Source organism: Procambarus clarkii, chromosome 37, assembly GCF_040958095.1.
Source record: "Procambarus clarkii isolate CNS0578487 chromosome 37, FALCON_Pclarkii_2.0, whole genome shotgun sequence".
NCBI lineage: Eukaryota > Metazoa > Arthropoda > Malacostraca > Decapoda > Cambaridae > Procambarus > Procambarus clarkii.
Genome location: NC_091186.1, coordinates 22,514,789 through 22,539,642, shown reverse-complemented (window position 1 = coordinate 22,539,642; position 24,854 = coordinate 22,514,789). Strand labels below are relative to the sequence as shown.

Sequence of the window (24,854 nt, the reverse complement as noted above, 5' to 3'; positions counted from 1 at the left end):
TGCAACACTCACGTTAGGACCGTGTTGCAACACTCACGTTAGGACCGTGATGCAACACTCACGTTAGGACCGTGATGCAACACTCACGTTAGGACCGTGTTGCAACACTCACGTTAGGACCGTGATGCAACACTCACGTTAGGACCGTGATGCAACACTCACGTTAGGACCGTGTTGCAACACTCACGTTAGGACCGTGATGCAACACTCACGTTAGGACCGTGATGCAACACTCACAACTCAACATTCCCATCAAGTGTTTAACATTGTATTCTTGCCAGATATTAATGTTTTATTGCTAATATGTAAATTATATATATAAGTTAGTGATTGAATAAATTAACAAAGGGTGATTAGAAATATAACTAACAAGTGATTAAACAGATGAATAAAAATTAAATGAATTAATAAAACGTGACTGAATAAACAATTAAATTAGATTGAACAGCTAACAAAGGTGATTAACTAGAGCAATATAGGTGATTAAATATATTAAAACGGGTGATTGCTTTGGTAAATGATACTTTAACAAGTCGATAAAATGATATAAATAGATATATTAAAGTTGTTGTAATTGTCCAATAAAACGTTGGTGAATTTTTTAAATGTGATTAAATGGATGAAAATTGCGATTGAATAATTAAAACTTAAATATAATTTAACTAAATGAAAAAAGAGGAAGATGCAAATAGAGAGTTCGAACTGGTGGCAAAAAAATCTTATGTCAATCAATAATTAATAAAGGTGATTAAACAGATAAATTTGCGTGATTAAATATCAAGAAAATGGTGATTGGATTAATAAATATATGATGACTGAAAAATAAAGATAATGTGATAAAAGAGGCAATATAAAACTTGATTAAATTGATAAATAAAACTTGATTTAACATATAAAATTTGATTAAATAAATGAAAAATAGTAATGGATTAAAACTAAAGTGTTTTGTAGGCAATATATGGAAAAAGGAAGCTCATATCGACAGTCCAGAGTACGAACTGGTGACCGCGTGAACACCGGGTCCAACTGGTGACCGCGTGAACACCGGGTCAAACTGGTGACCGCGTGAACACCGGGTCCAACTGGTGACCGCATGAACACCGGGTCCAACTGGTGACCGCGTGAACACCGGGTCCAACTGGTGACCGCGTGAACACCGGGTCCAACTGGTGACCGCGTGAACACCGGGTCCAACTGGTGACCGCGTGAACACCGGGTCCAACTGGTGACCGCGTGAACACCGGGTCCAACTGGTGACCGCATGAACACCGGGTCCAACTGGTGACCGCGTGAACACCGGGTCCAACTGGTGACAGCGTGAACACCGGGTCCAACTGGTGACAGCGTGAACACTGGGTCCAACTGGTGACCGCGTGAACACCGGGTCCAACTGGTGACCGCGTGAACACCGGGTCCAACTGGTGACCGCGTGAACACCGGGTCCAACTGGTGACAGCGTGAACACCGAGTCCAACTGGTGACCGCGTGAACACTGGGTCCAACTGGTGACCGCGTGAACACCGGGTCCAACTGGTGACCGCGTGAACACCGGGTCCAACTGGTGACCGCGTGAACACCGGGTCCAACTGGTGACCGCGTGAACACCGGGTCCAACTGGTGACCGCGTGAACACCGGGTCCAACTGGTGACCGCGTGAACACCGGGTCCAACTGGTGACCGCGTGAACACCGGGTCCAACTGGTGACCGCGTGAACACCGGGTCCAACTGGTGACCGCGTGAACACCGGGTCCAACTGGTGACCGCGTGAACACCGGGTCCAACTGGTGACCGCGTGAACACCGGGTCCAACTGGTGACCGCGTGAACACCGGGTCCAACTGGTGACCGCGTGAACACCGGGTCCAACTGGTGACCGCGTGAACACCGGGTCCAACTGGTGACCGCGTGAACACCGGGTCCAACTGGTGACCGCGTGAACACCGGGTCCAACTGGTGACAGCGTGAACACCGGGTCCAACTGGTGACCGCGTGAACACCGGGTCCAACTGGTGACAGCGTGAACACCGGGTCCAACTGGTGACAGCGTGAACACCGAGTCCAACTGGTGACAGCGTGAACACCGGGTCCAACTGGTGACAGCGTGAACACCGGGTCCAACTGGTGACCGCGTGAACACCGGGTCCAACTGGTGACAGCGTGAACACCGGGTCCAACTGGTGACAGCGTGAACACCGGGTCCAACTGGTGACAGCGTGAACACCGAGTCCAACTGGTGACAGCGTGAACACCGAGTCCAACTGGTGACAGCGTGAACACCGGGTCCAACTGGTGACAGCGTGAACACCGGGTCCAACTGGTGACAGCGTGAACACCGGGTCCAACTGGTGACCGCGTGAACACCGGGTCCAACTGGTGACCGCGTGAACACCGGGTCCAACTGGTGACCGCGTGAACACCGGGTCCAACTGGTGACAGCGTGAACACCGGGTCCGACCTCCCAGTCTGGCCACGACTCTTCCTGCTTAATGAAGAACTCAACAGTCATACATTCATCCACTTCATCATACATCGTCAACTGACAACTGAGGCACGATGAGAGAAAATCAATAGAGGAAAAATATCTGTGAGGATGTGAGGTAAGGTAAGGTAAGGTGAGGTAAGGTGAGGTAAGGTAAGGTAAGGTGAGGTAAGGTGAGGTAAGGTGAGGTAAGGTAAGGTGAGGTAGGGTAAGGTAAGGTGAGGTAAGGTGAGGTGAGGTAAGGTAAGGTGAGGTAAGGTAAGGTAAGGTAAGGTGAGGTAAGGTAAGGTAAGATGAGGTAAGGTAAGGTGAGGTAAGGTAAGGTAAGGTGAGGTAAGGTAAGGTGAGGTAAGGTAAGGTAAGGTGAGGTAAGGTAAGGTAAGGTAAGGTGAGGTAAGGTAAGGTAAGGTAGGGTAAGGTAAGGTAAGGTAAGGTGAGGTAAGGTAAGGTAAGGTAAGGTAAGGTGAGGTAAGGTGAGGTAAGGTGAGGTGAGGTAAGGTGAGGTAAGGTAAGGTGAGGTAAGGTAAGGTGAGGTAAGGTAAGGTAAGGTGAGGTAAGGTAAGGTGAGGTAAGGTGAGGTAAGGTAAGGTGAGGTAAGGTAAGGTGAGGTAAGGTAAGGTGAGGTGAGGTAAGGTAAGGTAAGGTAAGGTGAGGTAAGGTGAGGTAAGGTGAGGTAAGGTGAGGTAAGGTAAGGTGAGGTAAGGTAAGGTGAGGTAAGGTGAGGTATGGTAAGGTGAGGTAAGGTAAGATAAGGTAAGGTAAGGTGAGGTGAGGTAAGGTAACGTAAGGTAAGGTAAGGTGAGGTAAGGTAAGGTGAGGTGAGGTAAGGTAAGGTGAGGTAAGGTAAGGTAAGGTGAGGTAAGGTGAGGTAAGGTGAGGTAAGGTAGGGTGAGGTAAGGTAAGGTAAGGTGAGGTAAGGTAAGGTAAGGTGAGGTAAGGTAAGGTAAGGTAAGGTAAGGTAAGGTATGGTAAGGTGAGGTAAGATAAGGTAAGGTAAGGTGAGGTGAGGTAACGTAAGGTAAGGTGAGGTAAGGTAAGGTGAGGTAAGGTAAGGTAAGGTGAGGTAAGGTAAGGTGAGGTATGGTAAGGTGAGGTAAGGTAAGGTGAGGTAAGGTGAGGTAAGGTAAGGTAAGGTGAGGTAAGGTAAGGTAAGGTAAGATGAGGTAAGGTAAGGTAAGGTAAGGTGAGGTATGGTAAGGTTAGGTAAGGTAAGGTGAGGTGAGGTAAGGTAACGTAAGGTGAGGTAAGGTGAGGTAAGGTAAGGTGAGGTAAGGTAAGGTGAGGTAAGGTGAGGTGAGGTAAGGTGAGGTAAGGTGAGGTAAAGTAAGGTAAGGTGAGGTAAGGTGAGGTAAGGTAAGGTAAGGTAAGGTGAGGTAAGGTGAGGTAAGGTAAGGTGAGGTATGGTAAGGTGAGGTGAGGTGAGGTAACGTAAGGTGAGGTAAGGTAAGGTGAGGTAAGGTGAGGTAAGGTAAGGTAAGGTAAGGTGAGGTAAGGTGAGGTAAGGTAAGGTGAGGTAAGGTGAGGTAAGGTAAGGTGAGGTAAAGTAAGGTGAGGTAAAGTAAGGTGAGGTAAGGTAAGGTGAGGTAAGGTAAGGTAAGGTGAGGTATGGTAAGGTGAGGTAAGGTAAGGTAAGGTGAGGTAAGGTAACGTAAGGTGAGGTAAGGTAAGGTGAGGTAAGGTAAGGTGAGGTAAGGTAAGGTAAGGTAAGGTAAGGTAAGGTGAGGTAAGGTGAGGTAAGGTGAGGTAAAGTAAGGTAAGGTGAGGTAAGGTAAGGTGAGGTAAGGTGAGGTAAGGTAAGGTGAGGTAAAGTAAGGTAAGGTGAGGTAAGGTGAGGTAAGGTGAGGTGAGGTAAGGTGAGGTAAAGTAAGGTGAGGTAAGGTAATAATGAGGTGAAAGTACTGCTCTAGTTTGATTATATAGCACTTGTTAAGGATATTAAGGTGAGCTGGGATATATAAGGAAGGATTGAAGGAGTCGTGCCCAACCACTTCGACCACCGTCGATCAAACAAAAATATATTATATATATATATATATATATATATATATATATATATATATATATATATATATATATATATATATATATGTATATATGTATATATATATATATATATATATATATATGTATATATATATATATGTATATGTATATGTATATGTATATGTATATGTATATATATATATATATATATATATATATATATATATATATATATATATATATATATATATATATATATATAATAGATCTAAATAAATGTAAGTAAAATTAAGTGTATAAAGTTTTCACCAATTATTTAAGATATATCAACAAAGTTTAGAACTTTGCATTTACCAAATTAATAATTGTTTGGATATGTTGTTTATAGGTAAGATGTTTACCTGACGTGTTCACTTACATGTGTTCACTTTAATAATTATTGTTTCTTCTTGTTCAAAAGTAAAAATATGACTAAAACCTAAAGCTGATTTTTTTACATTTTAAGTTGTTGTTTTTACAATGATAACATGATAGAAATTCTATCTGTATAATTTGTGTTTTTCGTAATGAACGAATGAGAGCTAATATAGACAATATCAGAGTATTTGACGTATAGATCAGCTATTGATTTTTCTTATAGTTGGCCTCAAGTGTTGAAAGCCAGAAACACCAGAGGGACAGACAATTATTTTATAAAGCGTTTTAATTTATGTTTCAAGTATTTTCTCTACATCTATATTCAAAGAGAAACAAAAATACACAGATATAATACGAATACATACTCGTGTCGTGAGTGTTGCAGTTGCAGCACACAGTAATAATGTCTTTCAAGTGTTGCAACACACAGTAATAATGTCCTGTAAGTGTTGCAACATGAAACACGTACTGTGATTATTTAAACACAGAATGAGGTGGTTTGAGTGTTGCAACACAGGAATGATGTGTTGCGAGGTGAGTGTTACAGTACTGGAATAACGTGTTGTTGTTGTTGTTGGAACACAGGAATGTTTTATAATTAAACACATAAAATTTCTGAGTGTTGCAACACACACAACACATTATTCCAGCGTTTCAATACTCACAATACGTTATTTCTGTCTTACAACACTCACAACACGATATTTATGTGTTGAAACACTCACTTGCTCTTCCTGTGTTGCAAAGTTACAACTTTCAGAACAAGTTTTTATGTCATGCAACTCTCACAACTATTATTGTCATGTTGCTTAACGTTCACGATATACATATTTCATTGCTAATATGTAAATAAATAAACAATATTGATTGCATAGATCGATAAAAGATTATTGAAAATATAACTAAAAAGTTTAAAATAAATGAATAGAACGGGATTACACAAATAAAACGTTATTTATTAAATAAATCATATGCGATTGAATAATTAATAAACGTGATTAAACAGATAAATATACGTGATTAAATATCTAGAAAAGATTGATTTGGATTAATAAATAATAATTGAACAAATAAATGTAATGTGATAAAGAGAGAAAATATAAAACTTGCTAGAATTGATAAATAAAACGTGATTGAATATTAAATATTTTATTAAACAGATGAAAAATAGTTTTAGATTAAAACTGAAGTGTTTCCTGGGTAAAGTATGGATAAAATGAAGCTCATATCTATTACAGAGTTAGAACTGGTGTGTAATTCCAACTAAAGTATTATTTGGGCAATACATGAAAAAAGGAAGAACTGGATGTGCCATTGGAACTGATGACCGCGTGAACACCGGGTCCAACTGGTGACCGCGTGAACACCGGGTCCAACTGGTGACAGCGTGAACACCGGGTCCAACTGGTGACCGCGTGAACACCGGGTCCAACTGGTGACCGCGTGAACACCGGGTCCAACTGGTGACAGCGTGAACACCGGGTCCAACTGGTGACCGCGTGAACACCGGGTCCAACTGGTGACCGTGTGAACACCGGGTCCAACTGGTGACCGCGTGAACACCGGGTCCAACTGGTGACCGCGTGAACACCGGGTCCAACTGGTGACCGCGTGAACACCGGGTCCGACCTCCCAGTCTGGCCACGACTCTTCCTGCTTAATGAAGAACTCAACAGTCATACATTCATCCACTTCATCATACATCATCAACTGACAACTGAGGCGTGTGAAGGAGAAAGTCGGGAAGGAAAATTAATCTTTATGAGAAGAGGATGTAAGGTAAGGTAAGGAAATGATGAGGTGAAAGCGCCAGGCCAGTATGAATATATAACACTTGGAAGGGACATTAGGATGGGCTGGGATGTGAGGACGGAGTGAAGGAACGGTGCTCAACCACTTGCACCATCGGGGATCGAACGCCGACCCTGCAAGAAGCTGGAGTGGAGTGGAAAACGGTGCCCAATCACTTTGATCATCGGGTATCGAACAGAAAACATATTTTTTTAGACATCATAGATCTCAGTAAAGTTAAACAAAGCGAACTATTCAAAGTTATTTTCTCCAATATATTAAGGTATATCTGGGAGATATTCTACTTAGTATTTATTTAGTCAACAAATAATTTGTTTTCATTGATTGTTTATTGGCATACAAGTAATTATGGTAATATTATAGTATTCGTGAAGGTAATTATGGTAATATTATAGTAATAGTTCAGGTAATTATGGTAATATTATAGTAATAGTTCAGGTAATTATGGTAATATTATAGTATTCGTGAAGGTAATTATCCTGTTGCTGTCAATATCTTAAGACAGTTAAAATGTTTTTGATTACATAACTTTATTGACTCAAGAAATTAAAGAATCGTGAATAAAAACCTGACTGAAGTTAAAACTTGTCATATTCATGTCCAAAATACACAGATTTATAACGAATGCACACAGACATGTTGTTAGTGTTGCAACGCTCAGGAACGGCATGTTTTGGATGTTGCAACACAGGAATAAGGTGTTGAGAGTCTTGCAACACTGAAATAAGAAGTTATAAGTGTTGGAATACAAGAAGGAGGTGTTGCGAGTGTTGCAAAACAGAACTTGCTGTGAGTATTTATCAATTTTGTGAGTGCAAAAACAACCACTGCGCCACGGGGATTGTTATTAAAGTTATAGTTAAGGTAATTATGGTTAATTCCTTTCAATATGTTACGGCACTGAACATATTTTTCGTTATATTTCTTTACTGATGCCAGAGAGGAAAGAATCCTGAATGACAACCTTGCTGTAAATGACAGTCCATATATAGAGAAGGAAAAATACACAGACATAACACGAATGAATATGTGAGTGTTGCAACGTAAAGGAATACCGTGTTGTGAGTGTTACATCACAGGAATGAAGTGTTGTGAGTGTTACATCACAGGAATGAAGTGTTGTGAGTGTTACATCACAGGAATGAGGTGTTGTGAGTGTTACATCACAGGAATGAAGTGTTGTGAGTGTTACATCACAGGAATGAGGTGTTGTGAGTGTTACATCACAGGAATGAGGTGTTATGAGTGTTACATCACAGGAATAAAATATTGTGAATGTTAACCTGCAGAAATAAAAAAAATGGTTTTGCAACAAAGAAAATAACGTATTTTGAGAGTTATAACCCAGAATAATGTATTGTGAGTACTGCAATACAGTAATAACATGTTGTAGGTGTCACAACGTTGCAACACAAGAATAACTTGTTGTGAGTGTTGCACCAGTATGGAATAATTTATTGTAACACATAATTACCGTGTTGTGAGCGAGTGTTGAATCATATTTTTTGTGATGCAAAACTCACAACACGTTATTTCTGTCCTGAAATACTTGCTATACATTATTTCTTAGTTGTAATGCTGACAACAAGTTATTTATGTTTTGCAACACAATGTTATTGTTGTAGTGCAACACTCACAATGTTATTGTTGTATTGCAACACTCACAATGTTATTGTTGTATTGCAACACTCACAATGTTATTGTTGTATTGCAACACTCACAATGTTATTGTTGTATTGCAACACTCACAATGTTATTGTTGTATTGCAACACTCACAATGTTATTGTTGTATTGCAACACTCACAATGTTATTGTTGTATTGCAACACTCACAATGTTATTGTTGTATTGCAACACTCACAATGTTATTGTTGTATTGCAACACTCACAATGTTATTGTTGTATTGCAACACTCACAATGTTATTGTTGTATTGCAACACTCACAATGTTATTGTTGTATTGCAACACTCACAATGTTATTGTTGTATTGCAACACTCACAATGTTATTGTTGTATTGCAACACTCACAATGTTATTGCTGTATTGCAACACTCACAATGTTATTGTTGTATTGCAACACTCACAATGTTATTGTTGTATTGCAACACTCACAATGTTATTGTTGTATTGCAACACTCACAATGTTATTGTTGTATTGCAACACTCACAATGTTATTGTTGTATTGCAACACTCACAATGTTATTGTTGTATTGCAACACTCACAACATATTATTACTGTTTTATAATATTATAATAATAATATATATTATAATATGTGAAAGTTGCAAGAATCGATATATAAAACGTGATTGAAAATATAAAATATGATTAAATAGATGACAAATATTACTGAACTAACACTAAAGTATCTTGTAGCCAATATATGGAAAAAAGGAAGACTAAACCGAGAGTTCGAACTCTCGGCAGTTAACACCCCGAACACCCCGGTGTTAACACCCTGAACACCCCGGTGTTAACACCCTGAACACCCCGGTGTTAACACCCTGAACACCCCGGTGTTAACACCCTGAACACCCCGGTGTTAACACCCCGAACACCCCGGTGTTAACACCCTGAACACCCCGGTGTTAACACCCTGAACACCCCGGTGTTAAAACCCTGAACACCCCGGTGTTAACACCCTGAACACCCCGGTGTTAACACCCTGAACACCCCGGAGTGAACACCCCGGTGTTAACACCCCGGTGTTAACACCCCGGTGTTAACACCCTGAACACCCCGGTGTTAACACCCTGAACACCCCGGTGTTAACACCCTGAACACCCCGGTGTTAACACCCTGAACACCCCGGTGTTAACACCCTGAACACCCCGGTGTTAACACCCTGAACACCCCGGTGTTAACACCCTGAACACCCCGGTGTTAACACCCTGAACACCCCGGTGTTAACACCCTGAACACCCCGGTGTTAACACCCTGAACACCCCGGTGTTAACACCCTGAACACCCCGGTGTTAACACCCTGAACACCCCGGTGTTAACACCCTGAACACCCCGGTGTTAACACCCTGAACACCCCGGTGTTAACACCCTGAACACCCCGGTGTTAACACCCTGAACACCCCGGTGTTAACACCCTGAACACCCCGGTGTTAACACCCTGAACACCCCGGTGTTAACACCCTGAACACCCCGGTGTTAACACCCTGAACACCCCGGTGTTAACACCCTGAACACCCCGGTGTTAACACCCTGAACACCCCGGTGTTAACACCCTGAACACCCCGGTGTTAACACCCTGAACACCCCGGTGTTAACACCCTGAACACCCCGGTGTTAACACCCTGAACACCCCGGTGTTAACACCCTGAACACCCCGGTGTTAACACCCTGAACACCCCGGTGTTAACACCCTGAACACCCCGGTGTTAACACCCTGAACACCCCGGTGTTAACACCCTGAACACCCCGGTGTTAACACCCTGAACACCCCGGTGTTAACACCCTGAACACCCCGGTGTTAACACCCTGAACACCCCGGTGTTAACACCCTGAACACCCCGGTGTTAACACCCTGAACACCCGGTGTTAACACCCTGAACACCCCGGTGTTAACACCCTGAACACCCCGGTGTTAACACCCTGAACACCCCGGTGTTAACACCCTGAACACCCCGGTGTTAACACCCTGAACACCCCGGTGTTAACACCCTGAACACCCCGGTGTTAACACCCTGAACACCCCGGTGTTAACACCCTGAACACCCCGGTGTTAACACCCTGAACACCCCGGTGTTAACACCCTGAACACCCCGGTGTTAACACCCTGAACACCCCGGTGTTAACACCCTGAACACCCCGGTGTTAACACCCTGAACACCCCGGTGTTAACACCCTGAACACCCCGGTGTTAACACCCTGAACACCCCGGTGTTAACACCCTGAACACCCCGGTGTTAACACCCTGAACACCCCGGTGTTAACACCCTGAACACCCCGGTGTTAACACCCTGAACACCCCGGTGTTAACACCCTGAACACCCCGGTGTTAACACCCTGAACACCCCGGTGTTAACACCCTGAACACCCCGGTGTTAACACCCTGAACACCCCGGTGTTAACACCCTGAACACCCCGGTGTTAACACCCTGAACACCCCGGTGTTAACACCCTGAACACCCCGGTGTTAACACCCTGAACACCCCGGTGTTAACACCCTGAACACCCCGGTGTTAACACCCTGAACACCCCGGTGTTAACACCCTGAACACCCCGGTGTTAACACCCTGAACACCCCGGTGTTAACACCCTGAACACCCCGGTGTTAACACCCTGAACACCCCGGTGTTAACACCCTGAACACCCCGGTGTTAACACCCTGAACACCCCGGTGTTAACACCCTGAACACCCCGGTGTTAACACCCTGAACACCCCGGTGTTAACACCCTGAACACCCCGGTGTTAACACCCTGAACACCCCGGTGTTAACACCCTGAACACCCCGGTGTTAACACCCTGAACACCCCGGTGTTAACACCCTGAACACCCCGGTGTTAACACCCTGAACACCCCGGTGTTAACACCCTGAACACCCCGGTGTTAACACCCTGAACACCCCGGTGTTAACACCCTGAACACCCCGGTGTTAACACCCTGAACACCCCGGTGTTAACACCCTGAACACCCCGGTGTTAACACCCTGAACACCCCGGTGTTAACACCCTGAACACCCCGGTGTTAACACCCTGAACACCCCGGTGTTAACACCCTGAACACCCCGGTGTTAACACCCTGAACACCCCGGTGTTAACACCCTGAACACCCCGGTGTTAACACCCTGAACACCCCGGTGTTAACACCCTGAACACCCCGGTGTTAACACCCTGAACACCCCGGTGTTAACACCCTGAACACCCCGGTGTTAACACCCTGAACACCCCGGTGTTAACACCCTGAACACCCCGGTGTTAACACCCTGAACACCCCGGTGTTAACACCCTGAACACCCCGGTGTTAACACCCTGAACACCCCGGTGTTAACACCCTGAACACCCCGGTGTTAACACCCTGAACACCCCGGTGTTAACACCCTGAACACCCCGGTGTTAACACCCTGAACACCCCGGTGTTAACACCCTGAACACCCCGGTGTTAACACCCTGAACACCCCGGTGTTAACACCCTGAACACCCCGGTGTTAACACCCTGAACACCCCGGTGTTAACACCCTGAACACCCCGGTGTTAACACCCTGAACACCCCGGTGTTAACACCCTGAACACCCCGGTGTTAACACCCTGAACACCCCGGTGTTAACACCCTGAACACCCCGGTGTTAACACCCTGAACACCCCGGTGTTAACACCCTGAACACCCCGGTGTTAACACCCTGAACACCCCGGTGTTAACACCCTGAACACCCCGGTGTTAACACCCTGAACACCCCGGTGTTAACACCCTGAACACCCCGGTGTTAACACCCTGAACACCCCGGTGTTAACACCCTGAACACCCCGGTGTTAACACCCTGAACACCCCGGTGTTAACACCCTGAACACCCCGGTGTTAACACCCTGAACACCCCGGTGTTAACACCCTGAACACCCCGGTGTTAACACCCTGAACACCCCGGTGTTAACACCCTGAACACCCCGGTGTTAACACCCTGAACACCCCGGTGTTAACACCCTGAACACCCCGGTGTTAACACCCTGAACACCCCGGTGTTAACACCCTGAACACCCCGGTGTTAACACCCTGAACACCCCGGTGTTAACACCCTGAACACCCCGGTGTTAACACCCTGAACACCCCGGTGTTAACACCCTGAACACCCCGGTGTTAACACCCTGAACACCCCGGTGTTAACACCCTGAACACCCCGGTGTTAACACCCTGAACACCCCGGTGTTAACACCCTGAACACCCCGGTGTTAACACCCTGAACACCCCGGTGTTAACACCCTGAACACCCCGGTGTTAACACCCTGAACACCCCGGTGTTAACACCCTGAACACCCCGGTGTTAACACCCTGAACACCCCGGTGTTAACACCCTGAACACCCCGGTGTTAACACCCTGAACACCCCGGTGTTAACACCCTGAACACCCCGGTGTTAACACCCTGAACACCCCGGTGTTAACACCCTGAACACCCCGGTGTTAACACCCTGAACACCCCGGTGTTAACACCCTGAACACCCCGGTGTTAACACCCTGAACACCCCGGTGTTAACACCCTGAACACCCCGGTGTTAACACCCTGAACACCCCGGTGTTAACACCCTGAACACCCCGGTGTTAACACCCTGAACACCCCGGTGTTAACACCCTGAACACCCCGGTGTTAACACCCTGAACACCCCGGTGTTAACACCCTGAACACCCCGGTGTTAACACCCTGAACACCCCGGTGTTAACACCCTGAACACCCCGGTGTTAACACCCTGAACACCCCGGTGTTAACACCCTGAACACCCCGGTGTTAACACCCTGAACACCCCGGTGTTAACACCCTGAACACCCCGGTGTTAACACCCTGAACACCCCGGTGTTAACACCCTGAACACCCCGGTGTTAACACCCTGAACACCCCGGTGTTAACACCCTGAACACCCCGGTGTTAACACCCTGAACACCCCGGTGTTAACACCCTGAACACCCCGGTGTTAACACCCTGAACACCCCGGTGTTAACACCCTGAACACCCCGGTGTTAACACCCTGAACACCCCGGTGTTAACACCCTGAACACCCCGGTGTTAACACCCTGAACACCCCGGTGTTAACACCCTGAACACCCCGGTGTTAACACCCTGAACACCCCGGTGTTAACACCCTGAACACCCCGGTGTTAACACCCTGAACACCCCGGTGTTAACACCCTGAACACCCCGGTGTTAACACCCTGAACACCCCGGTGTTAACACCCTGAACACCCCGGTGTTAACACCCTGAACACCCCGGTGTTAACACCCTGAACACCCCGGTGTTAACACCCTGAACACCCCGGTGTTAACACCCTGAACACCCCGGTGTTAACACCCTGAACACCCCGGTGTTAACACCCTGAACACCCCGGTGTTAACACCCTGAACACCCCGGTGTTAACACCCTGAACACCCCGGTGTTAACACCCTGAACACCCCGGTGTTAACACCCTGAACACCCCGGTGTTAACACCCTGAACACCCCGGTGTTAACACCCTGAACACCCCGGTGTTAACACCCTGAACACCCCGGTGTTAACACCCTGAACACCCCGGTGTTAACACCCTGAACACCCCGGTGTTAACACCCTGAACACCCCGGTGTTAACACCCTGAACACCCCGGTGTTAACACCCTGAACACCCCGGTGTTAACACCCTGAACACCCCGGTGTTAACACCCTGAACACCCCGGTGTTAACACCCTGAACACCCCGGTGTTAACACCCTGAACACCCCGGTGTTAACACCCTGAACACCCCGGTGTTAACACCCTGAACACCCCGGTGTTAACACCCTGAACACCCCGGTGTTAACACCCTGAACACCCCGGTGTTAACACCCTGAACACCCCGGTGTTAACACCCTGAACACCCCGGTGTTAACACCCTGAACACCCCGGTGTTAACACCCTGAACACCCCGGTGTTAACACCCTGAACACCCCGGTGTTAACACCCTGAACACCCCGGTGTTAACACCCTGAACACCCCGGTGTTAACACCCTGAACACCCCGGTGTTAACACCCTGAACACCCCGGTGTTAACACCCTGAACACCCCGGTGTTAACACCCTGAACACCCCGGTGTTAACACCCTGAACACCCCGGTGTTAACACCCTGAACACCCCGGTGTTAACACCCTGAACACCCCGGTGTTAACACCCTGAACACCCCGGTGTTAACACCCTGAACACCCCGGTGTTAACACCCTGAACACCCCGGTGTTAACACCCTGAACACCCCGGTGTTAACACCCTGAACACCCCGGTGTTAACACCCTGAACACCCCGGTGTTAACACCCTGAACACCCCGGTGTTAACACCCTGAACACCCCGGTGTTAACACCCTGAACACCCCGGTGTTAACACCCTGAACACCCCGGTGTTAACACCCTGAACACCCCGGTGTTAACACCCTGAACACCCCGGTGTTAACACCCTGAACACCCCGGTGTTAACACCCTGAACACCCCGGTGTTAACACCCTGAACACCCCGGTGTTAACACCCTGAACACCCCGGTGTTAACACCCTGAACACCCCGGTGTTAACACCCTGAACACCCCGGTGTTAACACCCTGAACACCCCGGTGTTAACACCCTGAACACCCCGGTGTTAACACCCTGAACACCCCGGTGTTAACACCCTGAACACCCCGGTGTTAACACCCTGAACACCCCGGTGTTAACACCCTGAACACCCCGGTGTTAACACCCTGAACACCCCGGTGTTAACACCCTGAACACCCCGGTGTTAACACCCTGAACACCCCGGTGTTAACACCCTGAACACCCCGGTGTTAACACCCTGAACACCCCGGTGTTAACACCCTGAACACCCCGGTGTTAACACCCTGAACACCCCGGTGTTAACACCCTGAACACCCCGGTGTTAACACCCTGAACACCCCGGTGTTAACACCCTGAACACCCCGGTGTTAACACCCTGAACACCCCGGTGTTAACACCCTGAACACCCCGGTGTTAACACCCTGAACACCCCGGTGTTAACACCCTGAACACCCCGGTGTTAACACCCTGAACACCCCGGTGTTAACACCCTGAACACCCCGGTGTTAACACCCTGAACACCCCGGTGTTAACACCCTGAACACCCCGGTGTTAACACCCTGAACACCCCGGTGTTAACACCCTGAACACCCCGGTGTTAACACCCTGAACACCCCGGTGTTAACACCCTGAACACCCCGGTGTTAACACCCTGAACACCCCGGTGTTAACACCCTGAACACCCCGGTGTTAACACCCTGAACACCCCGGTGTTAACACCCTGAACACCCCGGTGTTAACACCCTGAACACCCCGGTGTTAACACCCTGAACACCCCGGTGTTAACACCCTGAACACCCCGGTGTTAACACCCTGAACACCCCGGTGTTAACACCCTGAACACCCCGGTGTTAACACCCTGAACACCCCGGTGTTAACACCCTGAACACCCCGGTGTTAACACCCTGAACACCCCGGTGTTAACACCCTGAACACCCCGGTGTTAACACCCTGAACACCCCGGTGTTAACACCCTGAACACCCCGGTGTTAACACCCTGAACACCCCGGTGTTAACACCCTGAACACCCCGGTGTTAACACCCTGAACACCCCGGTGTTAACACCCTGAACACCCCGGTGTTAACACCCTGAACACCCCGGTGTTAACACCCTGAACACCCCGGTGTTAACACCCTGAACACCCCGGTGTTAACACCCTGAACACCCCGGTGTTAACACCCTGAACACCCCGGTGTTAACACCCTGAACACCCCGGTGTTAACACCCTGAACACCCCGGTGTTAACACCCTGAACACCCCGGTGTTAACACCCTGAACACCCCGGTGTTAACACCCTGAACACCCCGGTGTTAACACCCTGAACACCCCGGTGTTAACACCCTGAACACCCCGGTGTTAACACCCTGAACACCCCGGTGTTAACACCCTGAACACCCCGGTGTTAACACCCTGAACACCCCGGTGTTAACACCCTGAACACCCCGGTGTTAACACCCTGAACACCCCGGTGTTAACACCCTGAACACCCCGGTGTTAACACCCTGAACACCCCGGTGTTAACACCCTGAACACCCCGGTGTTAACACCCTGAACACCCCGGTGTTAACACCCTGAACACCCCGGTGTTAACACCCTGAACACCCCGGTGTTAACACCCTGAACACCCCGGTGTTAACACCCTGAACACCCCGGTGTTAACACCCTGAACACCCCGGTGTTAACACCCTGAACACCCCGGTGTTAACACCCTGAACACCCCGGTGTTAACACCCTGAACACCCCGGTGTTAACACCCTGAACACCCCGGTGTTAACACCCTGAACACCCCGGTGTTAACACCCTGAACACCCCGGTGTTAACACCCTGAACACCCCGGTGTTAACACCCTGAACACCCCGGTGTTAACACCCTGAACACCCCGGTGTTAACACCCTGAACACCCCGGTGTTAACACCCTGAACACCCCGGTGTTAACACCCTGAACACCCCGGTGTTAACACCCTGAACACCCCGGTGTTAACACCCTGAACACCCCGGTGTTAACACCCTGAACACCCCGGTGTTAACACCCTGAACACCCCGGTGTTAACACCCTGAACACCCCGGTGTTAACACCCTGAACACCCCGGTGTTAACACCCTGAACACCCCGGTGTTAACACCCTGAACACCCCGGTGTTAACACCCTGAACACCCCGGTGTTAACACCCTGAACACCCCGGTGTTAACACCCTGAACACCCCGGTGTTAACACCCTGAACACCCCGGTGTTAACACCCTGAACACCCCGGTGTTAACACCCTGAACACCCCGGTGTTAACACCCTGAACACCCCGGTGTTAACACCCTGAACACCCCGGTGTTAACACCCTGAACACCCCGGTGTTAACACCCCTGAACACCCCGGTGTTAACACCCTGAACACCCCGGTGTTAACACCCTGAACACCCCGGTGTTAACACCCTGAACACCCCGGTGTTAACACCCTGAACACCCCGGTGTTAACACCCTGAACACCCCGGTGTTAACACCCTGAACACCCCGGTGTTAACACCCTGAACACCCCGGTGTTAACACCCTGAACACCCCGGTGTTAACACCCTGAACACCCCGGTGTTAACACCCTGAACACCCCGGTGTTAACACCCTGAACACCCCGGTGTTAACACCCTGAACACCCCGGTGTTAACACCCTGAACACCCCGGTGTTAACACCCTGAACACCCCGGTGTTAACACCCTGAACACCCCGGTGTTAACACCCTGAACACCCCGGTGTTAACACCCTGAACACCCCGGTGTTAACACCCTGAACACCCCGGTGTTAACACCCTGAACACCCCGGTGTTAACACCCTGAACACCCCGGTGTTAACACCCTGAACACCCCGGTGTTAACACCCTGAACACCCCGGTGTTAACACCCTGAACACCCCGGTGTTAACACCCTGAACACCCCGGTGTTAACACCCTGAACACCCCGGTGTTAACACCCTGAACACCCCGGTGTTAACACCCTGAACACCCCGGTGTTAACACCCTGAACACCCCGGTGTTAACACCCTGAACACCCCGGTGTTAACACCCTGAACACCCCGGTGTTAACACCCTGAACACCCCGGTGTTAACACCCTGAACACCCCGGTGTTAACACCCTGAACACCCCGGTGTTAACACCCTGAACACCCCGGTGTTAACACCCTGAACACCCCGGTGTTAACACCCTGAACACCCCGGTGTTAACACCCTGAACACCCCGGTGTTAACACCCTGAACACCCCGGTGTTAACACCCTGAACACCCCGGTGTTAACACCCTGAACACCCCGGTGTTAACACCCTGAACACCCCGGTGTTAACACCCTGAACACCCCGGTGTTAACACCCTGAACACCCCGGTGTTAACACCCTGAACACCCCGGTGTTAACACCCTGAACACCCCGGTGTTAACACCCTGAACACCCCGGTGTTAACACCCTGAACACCCCGGTGTTAACACCCTGAACACCCCGGTGTTAACACCCTGAACACCCCGGTGTTAACACCCTGAACACCCCGGTGTTAACACCCTGAACACCCCGGTGTTAACACCCTGAACACCCCGGTGTTAACACCCTGAACACCCCGGTGTTAACACCCTGAACACCCCGGTGTTAACACCCTGAACACCCCGGTGTTAACACCCTGAACACCCCGGTGTTAACACCCTGAACACCCCGGTGTTAACACCCTGAACACCCCGGTGTTAACACCCTGAACACCCCGGTGTTAACACCCTGAACACCCCGGTGTTAACACCCTGAACACCCCGGTGTTAACACCCTGAACACCCCGGTGTTAACACCCTGAACACCCCGGTGTTAACACCCTGAACACCCCGGTGTTAACACCCTGAACACCCCGGTGTTAACACCCTGAACACCCCGGTGTTAACACCCTGAACACCCCGGTGTTAACACCCTGAACACCCCGGTGTTAACACCCTGAACACCCCGGTGTTAACACCCTGAACACCCCGGTGTTAACACCCTGAACACCCCGGTGTTAACACCCTGAACACCCCGGTGTTAACACCCTGAACACCCCGGTGTTAACACCCTGAACACCCCGGTGTTAACACCCTGAACACCCCGGTGTTAACACCCTGAACACCCCGGTGTTAACACCCTGAACACCCCGGTGTTAACACCCTGAACACCCCGGTGTTAACACCCTGAACACCCCGGTGTTAACACCCTGAACACCCCGGTGTTAACACCCTGAACACCCCGGTGTTAACACCCTGAACACCCCGGTGTTAACACCCTGAACACCCCGGTGTTAACACCCTGAACACCCCGGTGTTAACACCCTGAACACCCCGGTGTTAACACCCTGAACACCCCGGTGTTAACACCCTGAACACCCCGGTGTTAACACCCTGAACACCCCGGTGTTAACACCCTGAACACCCCTGGTGTTAACACCCCGAACACCCCGGTGTTAACACCCTGAACACCCCGGTGTTAACACCCTGAACACCCCGGTGTTAACACCCTGAACACCCCGGTGTTAACACCCTGAACACCCCGGTGTTAACACCCTGAACACCCCGGTGTTAACACCCTGAACACCCCGGTGTTAACACCCTGAACACCCCGGTGTTAACACCCTGAACACCCCGGTGTTAACACCCTGAACCCCCCGGTGTTAACACCCTGAACACCCCTGGTGTTAACACCCTGAACACCCCGGTGTTAACACCCTGAACACCCCGGTGTTAACACCCTGAACACCCCTGGTGTTAACACCCTGAACACCCCGGTGTTAACACCCTGAACACCCCGGTGTTAACACCCTGGTGTTAACACCCTGAACACCCCGGTGTTAACACCCTGAACACCCCGGTGTTAACACCCTGAACACCCCGGTGTTAACACCCTGAACACCCCGGTGTTAACACCCTGAACACCCCGGTGTTAACACCCTGAACACCCCGGTGTTAACACCCTGAACACCCCGGTGTTAACACCCTGAACACCCCGGTGTTAACACCCTGAACACCCCGGTGTTAACACCCTGAACACCCCGGTGTTAACACCCTGAACACCCCGGTGTTAACACCCTGAACACCCCGGTGTTAACACCCTGAACACCCCGGTGTTAACACCCTGAACACCCTGGTGTTAACACCCTGAACACCCCTGGTGTTAACACCCTGAACACCCCGGTGTTAACACCCTGAACACCCCGGTGTTAACACCCTGGTGTTAACACCCTGAACACCCCGGTGTTAACACCCTGAACACCCCGGTGTTAACACCCTGAACACCCCGGTGTTAACACCCTGAACACCCCGGTGTTGAACACCCTGAACACCCCGGTGTTGACACCCTGAACACCCCGGTGTTGACACCCTGAACACCCCGGTGTTAACACCCTGAACACCCCGGTGTTAACACCCTGAACACCCCGGTGTTAACACCCTGAACACCCCGGTGTTAACACCCTGAACACCCCGGTGTTAACACCCTGAACACCCCGGTGTTAACACCCTGAACACCCCGGTGTTAACACCCTGAACACCCCGGTGTTAACACCCTGAACACCCCGGTGTTAACACCCTGAACATCCCGGTGTTAACACCCTGAACACCCCGGTGTTAACACCCTGAACACCCCGGTGTTAACGCCCTGAACCCCCCGGTGTTAACACCCTGAACACCCCGGTGTTAACACCCTGAACACCCCGGTGTTAACACCCTGAACACCCCGGTGTTAACACCCTGAACACCCCGGTGTTAACGCCCTGAACCCCCCGGTGTTAACACCCTGAACACCCCGGTGTTAACACCCTGAACACCCCGGTGTTAACTCCCTGAACCCCCCGGTGTTGACACCCTGAACACCCTGGTGTTAACACCCTGAACACCCCGGTGTTAACACCCTGAACACCCCGGTGTTAACACCCTGAACACCCCGGTGTTAACACCCTGAACACCCCGGTGTTGACACCCTGAACACCCCGGTGTTAACACCCTGAACACCCCGGTGTTAACACCCTGAACACCCCGGTGTTAACACCATGAACACCCCGGTGTTAACACCCTGAACACCCCGGTGTTAACACCCTGAACACCCCGGTGTTAACACCCAGAACACCCCGGTGTTAACACCCTGAACACCCCGGTGTTGACACCCTGAACACCCCGGTGTTGACACCCTGAACACCCCGGTGTTGACACCCTGAACACCCCGGTGTTAACACCCTGAACACCCCGGTGTTGACACCCTGAACACCCCGGTGTTGACACCCTGAACACCCCGGTGTTGACACCCTGAACACCCCGGTGTTGACACCCTGAACACCCCGGTGTTAACACCCTGAACACCCCGGTGTTAACACCCTGAACACCCCGGTGTTAACACCCTGAACACCCCGGTGTTAACACCCTGAACACCCCGGTGTTAACACCCTGAACACCCCGGTGTTAACACCCTGAACACCCCGGTGTTAACACCCTGAACACCCCGGTGTTAACACCCTGAACACCCCGGTGTTAACACCCTGAACACCCCGGTGTTAACACCCTGAACACCCCGGTGTTAACACCCTGAACACCCCGGTGTTAACACCCTGAACACCCCGGTGTTAACACCCTGAACACCCCGGTGTTAACACCCCGGTGTTCACGGGGTCGGACCGCGTGAACACCGGGTCCAACTGGTGACCGCGTGAACACCGGGTCCAACTGGTGACCGTGTGAACACCGGGTCCAACTGGTGACCGCGTGAACACCGGGTCCAACTGGTGACCGCGTGAACACCGGGTCCAACTGGTGACCGCGTGAACACCGGGTCCAACTGGTGACCGCGTGAACACCGGGTCCAACTGGTGACCGCGTGAACACCGGGTCCAACTGGTGACCGCGTGAACACCGGGTCCAACTGGTGACCGCGTGAACACCGGGTCCAACTGGTGACCGCGTGAACACCGGGTCCAACTGGTGACCGCGTGAACACCGGGTCCAACTGGTGACAGCGTGAACACCGGGTCCAACTGGTGACCGCGTGAACACCGGGTCCAACTGGTGACCGCGTGAACACCGGGTCCAACTGGTGACCGCGTGAACACCGGGTCCAACTGGTGACCGCGTGAACACCGGGTCCAACTGGTGACCGCGTGAACACCGGGTCCAACTGGTGACCGCGTGAACACCGGGTCCGACCTCCCAGTCTGGCCACGACTCTTCCTGCTTAATGAAGAACTCAACAGTCATACATTCATCCACTTCATCATACATCAACTGACAACTGAGGCGTGTGAAGGAGAAAGTCGGGAAGGAAAAGTCTCTGAGGAAGCGAGGTAAGGTAAGGTAATTATGAGGTGAAAGTACTAGGCCAGTATGATTATATAGCACTTGGAAGGGATATTAAGATCATCTGGGATATATAAGGACGAAGTGAAGGAATGGAAAGCTAACACTTGGACCATCGGGGATCGAACGTGGACCTTGCAAGAAGCGAGAGGTCGAGTGGAGTAACGGTGCCCAAGCACTGGGGCCATCGGGGATCGAACACAAACGTATTTTATAAGCAGCACAGATCTAATAAATGTAATAAATGTCAGCAAACTGAAGTGTACACAGTTGTTCTCACCAGTTCTTTAAGGTTTATCAATTAGTTATTGAACTTAGTTAATGAATCAGAATTAAAGTTATGTTTATCAGTTAGTTATTGAACTAGGCCTGGAACCCGTAGGTGCGGGACTTTGAAGTCCTCCTCCTTGGGCTCTAGCAGCCCCAGGCTCTGCTTCAGGAGGCTGGGGTCGTTCTTGCCCTTGCTGGGGTGGTTCTTCTCCGGCCCCGACCACGGCGGTCTCCGGGTTATGAGTCCCTTCACCAGCTTCCAGGTCACCTCTCCGGAGCTCACAGTTCCTGCGACGGCGCTGGAACCAATCGTATTGGTGTTTGCCTTTCCATTGGAGACTTTCGGCGCCGTGGAGAGTGGGGACCTGCTGCATGGTTGACAGCTTTTCCCCCATATCAACCTACCCTGGCTTTGTGCCCTGGAGAGGCCACTCCAGACCGACAACCAGAGCACAACTCCATAGTCTCCTGAGACTGATGAATGTCTGCTACTACTACGACTAGAAGATATAGGTAATAATATATATGTAATAGTATTAGTTAACACAAAACTATATATTGGAGGAACTCTACAACCTGTAATAAGAAGTCTTGTACTTTGAATGTAACCAATGTTGTAACCCTTTTTGTGTAATGACATTTTAAATAAAATAAAATGACAAAATAAAAAATATAGGGGATGGTATGAAAATACAATATGTGAGTGTACGCGGGTGCCCCACAAGGCTTCCCCGGATGCTGCATGTCGTCTTCTTCGAGGTCAAGGGTCCTACAAACGCAACCAAAGATGGTACCCCCTATATATTTATATAACCTATATCTATAAAATAGAATGTATATCCGAGGATGGTGACCAGACACTTGGTGGGACTAGCCTCGCCCAGCTTTCCAAGATGAGTCATGTTGGGTAGGGGAGCGTCATAGCCTAGTCGGTGTCCGCCGAATTGTAATACTTTAAGAAATATCGGCATTTATATTAATTGCACACCTAAGACAACCGTGCAGTAATAACATCTATGTAGGATCTTATGATATATTAATAGCAGTGCCTATAAGCAACACATCCATCCTCCATCGTACATATATTGATGTAATGGACAATTGGATAGTAGAATTTGGTATTATTGAATTTGTATAAACCGGCAAAGGTTTTGTCAAATCAAATGTTTATTCAGGTAAAGTACATACATACAAGGTGAGATACAAACATGTTGTTGGATTTATAGATAGAGCTTGTACATACAATGTCTAAAGCCACTATTACGCCAAGCGTTTCGGGCAAGGTTGGCCCAAACCTTTGTATTTGTTTCTCATAAAACCTAACGTAACTTACCATCCAAGGCCTAATATATGCTGAGGCCAAATATAGTACATATATACGTTATACTAGGCCTAGGAATATATATATGTTTGGTTTTAGCTTTATTTTTCCAGACTATAAGGTGAATAGTACCAAATTCTACTATGTAATTGTCCATTACGTCAACATTTAATTTATATGTACGATGTTCCCCATAGTTACAAAATATACAGGAGGATGGATTGTATTCATTAAAGATAAAAACATTTCTTTTGGTTTGTTATGGTAGGAAAAAATTAGACTGTAGCAGAGCGTAGTTTCGATCTACGGACCTCTAGTTGGATTATGGGCCCATCACGCTTCCACTGCGCCACTCTGCTCCACAATACATAGTTATATGACTCTCAATATTAATAATTAGTATAATGTAGTATTAGCAAATTACAAAATGGTATAAGTTTTATTATTTAATAAATATTGTCAATATACTTTGTTATTAATTTTAGCTCTTTTAGTTTATTCCAATGGGTTATGAAAACAAACATTTAAAAAGTCAAATGTTTCCGCCCGGGATCGAACCGGGGACCTTGCGCGTGTGAGGCGCACGTGATAACCACTACACTACGGAAACCTGAAGTATAGTGACCTGTTATTATATGGACCAAATCCGGTTAATTGCTACCGAAGATGCACAGTTTTTCTTCAGCGATATAATATGATCAAAACACATTGCTTGAGTAATTATGTAAATTATAAAAGATTTAATAACGAAAATAGAGAGAAAATCCTGTTTTATGTGTGTACGGGGTGTGTGACGTCACGATAACATGAGAGGTTTAGTTTAGTTTAGATCATTTATTATGCACCCCATACCCATCTTGTGGGCGGTAGTGGAAGGGGTTACAGAGGCACATAATGGGCTCAGGGACTGAACCCCACAATTCACTTAGCTAAGAAAGTTTCAATATAGATGAGCTAGTTACAAAATTCAATATACGTCATCACATCATCAATGGGTTCGTGATTGACAACAA

At 48.9% G+C, this 24,854-nt stretch overlaps 1 non-coding gene across 1 annotated transcript; it reads right to left on the bottom strand.

Annotated features, from left to right (window-relative positions):
• Positions 1-24,378: 24,378 nt before the first annotated feature.
• Positions 24,379-24,451, bottom strand: TRNAV-CAC (transfer RNA valine (anticodon CAC)). The gene has a single exon. It is a non-coding gene; the product is annotated as a tRNA-Val (tRNA).
• Positions 24,452-24,854: the final 403 nt, after the last annotated feature.